Source organism: Glycine soja, chromosome 4 (genome assembly GCF_004193775.1).
Source record: "Glycine soja cultivar W05 chromosome 4, ASM419377v2, whole genome shotgun sequence".
Classification (NCBI taxonomy): Eukaryota; Viridiplantae; Streptophyta; class Magnoliopsida; order Fabales; family Fabaceae; genus Glycine; species Glycine soja.
In genome coordinates this window covers 15,170,152-15,176,151 of record NC_041005.1, presented here as the reverse complement: position 1 = coordinate 15,176,151, position 6,000 = coordinate 15,170,152, and positions in this window count along the sequence as shown.

Sequence of the window (6,000 nt, the reverse complement as noted above, 5' to 3'; positions counted from 1 at the left end):
TTTTGTGCATACATGTCATTTGAACTGCTACGTTAGTGCTTACTTCGTTGTTGTCAATAGTGTTTGTTGAAATTCTGGAACCGTGTAGAGTTTTTCATTTAGGAACGTCGTCCTAAAAATAAAATGAACCAAAATTGTGATAACACCAAAAATAAGAAAGAATCGTTGTGAACAAATGTCGTGTCTATGTATACAAAGAAAAGAAAAGAGTTTTTTATATATGTAAAAGAAATGTTTATAGAGGGACTTTGTGTGTGTAAATAATGTGTGAAAAGAAATTCTTGTGTGTGTGAACGACGAGTGTATATAAAGAAACTTTTGTATAAACTATGGGTGTGTGTTGGAAAAAACGAAAAAAAAGAAATCTTTGAACATGAATAGGGTTTGTATATAGACCGTGGTGACGTAAAGAGAAAGAGTTCTAATGCGTATACAGAAAAAGTTCGTCATGTATAGGAATGTAGGTGTACAAAGAAAAGTTTTTCTCGTAGATGGCAATGGATGTATAGTTTTTTGTGAACATAAAAATGAAACAAAAAGGAAAAAGAAAGGAAGACCTCGAAGGTCGGCATGTTATGGTCGTAGGAAGCATAAATCATTCGTAGAGAGCAAACATATCTTTTGTAAACAAGGGACTGACACTAAGAGTTTATTTTCCTGAATGACCGAGATAAGAATGGATGGTTTCATTGAACCGATGAAAGAACATAATTTTGGAAACGTTGGGTCTGTTTGTGTAAATCCCCAACCGTAGTATCACAATGCCATAAACTGGATGCTTGAGTGCCCACCTAGCTGTGGCCATGACTAATTTTGCACGTTGCTTCCGAATCATCATTGTTACTCGTGCCTTGTGGAAATGATATGGAAGTTCAACCCGAGACCGATACCTTGACATACGAATTTTTTGTGCCCCAAATATCAAGATCGGGCTCCCACGATAAAAGGCCCCGTTGAGACACGACCTTAGACTACTTTGAACCTTGGCCTATAAAAAGAATCCTCATCCGTTCCCCCAAAGCAAAGGACAGAGGAATCTCCTCAAGGGAGAGCAAATAACGAATGTCAAAACCTGATTTCCCAAAGAAAGAAATGGAGAGGGAGAAGTGAAAAGTAAGAAAAGGAAGAAATGAAAAGAAAGAAAAGGAAAAAATGAAAAGAAAGGAAAAGAAGGATTCCCGATCAAAGATCGGAAGAAAGTAAAAAGGAAAAGATCGGAGGAAAACAGAATAATTCCCGATCAATGAAAGAAAGAGAACAGAAGATCTTCAGACCAGATAAATTTTCGACAAGGTAAATGACTGCCGGCAAAGGAAAACCCATTTTTTGGTGGTTCTTCCTTTGGGATTGCCATTCAAAGTCATTCTCGACTGGCGATATCCCGTCCCACTTAAACAAAGAGGAAAAGACCGAAACACCCAGTTTCCTCTCCAAAAACACTACCCTCGAGAAAATCCTATTGATCCGTGATCGTGCGTGTGATCTTTTGATTCGATAGGAAATCGTGTGCAAAATAAAGTCATGGTGCAGTTATGGTTTGGGATTAGGGTAAAGCACTTGCCTGTGTGAGTTTTTATACACTATGAGTGATTTATTCCCGGTTTCAGCTTAACCCGATGTTTCCCCTAAATGTTCATTTAAAAGCTAAATGTTGACATCCTGCCCTTCATTTTCGATTACAAGGAAAATTACCTTTGGTACGGATATATTGTTTCTCTAAGATATAGTGCTCTCGCGAATGATTTATTTTTCTTTGCAAAAAGCATGTTTCCCTTTTTTAGGTGGAAAAACCCGGTGGACCATTCGGTCCTGCCAACTAATCTTTTGGAGACCCATGAATTGATTGCCTAGCGTTGTTCATGTGTCCTCCACCATCGAGGCTGGAGCCCCGCGAATTGATTGCCTAGCGTTGTTCGCCTATCCTCCACCCTCTAATCTTTCGGAGACCCATGAATTGATTGCCTAGCGTTGTTCATGTGTCCTCCACCATCGAGGCTGGAGCCCCGCGAATTGATTGCCTAGCGTTGTTCGCCTATCCTCCACCCTCTAATCTTTCGGAGACCCATGAATTGATTGCCTAGCGCTGTTCATGTGTCCTCCACTATCGAGGCTGGAGCCCCACGAATTGATCGCCTAGCACTGTTCGCCTATCCTCCACCCTCTAATCTTTCGGAGACCCATGAATTGATTGCCTAGCGCTGTTCATGTGTCCTCCACCATCGAGGCTGGAGCCCCGCGAATTGATTGCCTAGCGCTATTCGCCTATCCTCCACCCTCTAATCTTTCAGAGACCCATGAATTGATTGCCTAGCGCTGTTCATGTGTCCTCCACCATCGAGGCTGGAGCCCCGCGAATTGATTGCCTAGCGCTGTTTGCCTATCCTCCATCCTCCAATCTTTCGGAGACCCATGAATTGATTGCCTAGCGTTGTTCATGTGTCCTCCACCATCGAGTCTGGAGCCCCGCGAATTGATTGCCTAGCGTTGTTCGCCTATCCTCCACCCTCGAAATCTTTCGGAGACCCATGAATTGATTGCCTAGCGCTGTTCATGTGTCCTCCACCATCGAGGCTGGAGCCCCGCGAATTGATTGCCTAGCGCTGTTTGCCTATCCTTCATCCTCCAATCTTTCGGAGACCCATGAATTGATTGCCTAGCGTTGTTCATGTGTCCTCCACCATCGAGTCTGGAGCCCCGCGAATGGATTGCCTAGCGTTGTTCGCCTATCCTCCACCCTCGAAATCTTTCGGAGACCCATGAATTGATTGCCTAGCGTTGTTCATGTGTCCTCCACCATCGAGGCTGGAGCCCCGCGAATTGATTGCCTAGCGTTGTTCGCCTATCCTCCACCCTCTAATCTTTCGGAGACCCATGAATTGATTGCCTAGCGCTGTTCATGTGTCCTCCACCATCAAGTGCGGAGCCTCCGGTGACTGGGAAATGTGGTTTTTGTTATTTTCCCGATCGGTTCCTTCGCTAAACATATGTATATATGTATATTATGTTATTGGTGTTTTTGTTGTTTGTGTTTGTTTTGTGTAGTGCAGAAAAAAGAAGAAGGAGAGACGGGAGTCGTCATAGAATAATCACGGAAAGGGCGAAGACGGACGAAATCAGTGTTTTATCTTTGCTTTCCTCTTATCTCTGATAAAAGGTAAGTAAATAGGGGCAATTGTCATACCCTAATTTTGTCTGGGGACTATTGCTTGATGGCATGCAACCTTTGATTGACCGCTTCAAAGTACTTGGCACCCTTTGTTGCACAATATGTGAAGTCCCGAGACGTTCCGGAAATCAAAAGGAAGTGTTGTTACGCAATCCGTGAAATTCCGTAACGTGACGAAAATCAAAAGGAAGTATTGTTACGCAATCCGTGAATTTCCGTAACTCTTTGAAAGCTAATAAAGGGAGTAATTATATGATCCGTAAGGTTCCGTAACCTTACGAAAAGAAAACAAGTATCGTTACGAAATTCGTAAAGTTTCGTAACGTTACGGAAAAAGAATCACCAAAAAAAGCAAAGGGGTGTATTTAGTAAAAAAAAAGGGGTGCAAACAGTAACCAGGCCCACTTGGGCCTTCCAGATTCTTCCTCCAGAAGGCGGTTGCTTCTGGAGGAAGCAACCTGGCTCGCCTGAGCGAGTTGAGCTCGCCAGGGCGAGCTGGGTGGCAAGCTCCTTCCCTATTTTGCTATAAATAGGAAGAGGAGTGAAGAAGAAAAGGGTTCAGCCTTCTTGGCACTTCGTATTCACTTGAAATTGCTGAGGAAAATTGTCTCCGTGAAGAAAATCCAAGCCGAGGCGCTTCCGTAACGTTTCCGTAGGTAATTACGCGAAGATTTTCAACCGTTCTTCGTCATTCATCATTCGTTCTTCATTGTTCTTCGGTCTTCAACCGGTAAGTACCCCAAATCGAGCTTTTCAATTCATTCTATGTACTCATGGTGGTCCCCATTTGTTTTGTGTACTTTTATTCTCGTTTCATTTACTTTCCGTACCCCCTTTTGACGTGCTTCAGTCATTTATTTAAGTCATTTCTCGCCTAATCAAAAAATAAAATAAATTTCCACCGATCTTTTGATTTGTAATATCCGTTAATTTCTGTTAAAATGAAATGCGACCATTCGGTCATGCCGTAACCACGTTGGAAATCAAAAAAGAGGTAAAATAATAATATAATAATCAAAAAATACCTTTTAGTAAAATAAAGCGAAAAAAATCAATCGGACGTTTCTCTTTGGGATTTCTCTTTCTTAATTGAATTGACTAATAACTAAAGTGAAACTAAGGCTAAAATCAACCCGCAAAGTCAAGCTCATCCATAAAAAATCACTAAAAAAAGGATTTGAAAAGTTCAGTATCTCAGTTTTTCTTACCAAGTAAATGGATCATTTTTAAGGTCCAACGCCTTAAAATGATCACCTTCCAAGTAAAAAGAATCGCTTGATTCACCCTTAAAAAGAACTGCGTAAGTCTTATTTCCTCTTCGATGGAGGGTATGTAGGAGCAAGAGCCCCGCTTTTGTCGACCTCAAAAATAAAAAAGGAAATAAAAGTTAGGGTAACACAATTTCACACAATTCTAAAAATAAGGTTGTTGTCCTTTGAGACAAACGTGAGAGGCGATAATACCTTCCTCAAACGTAAATACAACTCCCGAACTTGGAATATTCTTTTTGACCGGTTTCCTTCGGTTTTTCCGACGTTTTCCACAAATAAACGTTGGTGGCGACTCCGCGTATTTTCCTCCTTTGGAAAACGCACCCGTGAGCCTCGCCTCGCTCACCCGCAAAAGGGCATGTTGCGACACCTCCCATATCAAATCCTTATGAGCAGCAAGGACTTTCGTCCAGGTCTCGTATGTCACGTCGACCTTATCACGAGCGACAATCCCCAAATTTGTTCTTAATTTCTTCTTGTAGGGACCGTCAGCCTTGTCGGTAACAGGATCGATGTTGACCACTGGTCTCTCTGCCCCAGGTGGTCTAGTGGCCAACGATCGTAGTCGTGTCGCCTTGCGTGTCCGCTTCAAGGTAGACGGAGACGCTGATGCGTATGCGGGAGGAGGAGGAGAAGGAGGCAAGGCAGGTGGAGTAGCCATGGTCCTTTAAAAAGAAAAAGTTGAGTTAGTTAACATTATCAAAAAGCACTGAATGAGTTATGTAAATGAATGTACCGAAATGAAATACATAATTAGATAATTATGTTAGACGATGTTAATTAATTCTCCTTCATCATGATCATTACGATTAGCATGAACATCGTCAGCTTCTTCTTCTCCGACGACAGTAGGAGTCATTTGTATGGACAAAGGACTAACATAAGTGTCCATGTATAAATCATCATCTTCTACATTAACACCAATTGTTTTCCCATGTAGCACCATGGACCACCTTTCATCACAAGGGTCTTGCACATAAAATACTTGCTTAGCTTGTTATGCCATGATGAAAGGGTCATTCTGGTAAGCTAGTTTCTTTAGGTCTACCAACGTAAATCCTACATCATCAGTCAGCTCACCGGTGTTGCTGTCAACCCACTTACATTTGAAAACACAAACAGTAAATTTGACATATTTAAGCTCCCTTATTTCATCAATGAGCCCAAAGTAAGGGATGGAAGCTACACAGGGATTGTCATCATGTACACTTGCAAAGTGTTGAGATTCAGCCCTTAGGGTGACCCCACTGTTTTGCATTGTACTTTTGTCATCTTGTGCTTTTGTGTAAAAGGAATACTTGTTTATGTCCTATCCTTACCAAGTTATAACATTTCTTTTAGGCCCATCAGCTAGCTTTCTTAATGTTTCAGAAGCATTTTCATCAACAAAGATTGTATCTTTAAACCAATCAGAGAAAGTCTTGTTATGCATTTTCAAGACCCAGTTCTTTGACATTTTTGGATGACTTTGTTTGACTAAACCTTCATGCTGAAGTATGTATGGCAAAACTTCACTACTGTTGTTCAACACATACAAGTGAGCTTGTAACAAATCTTCTACAC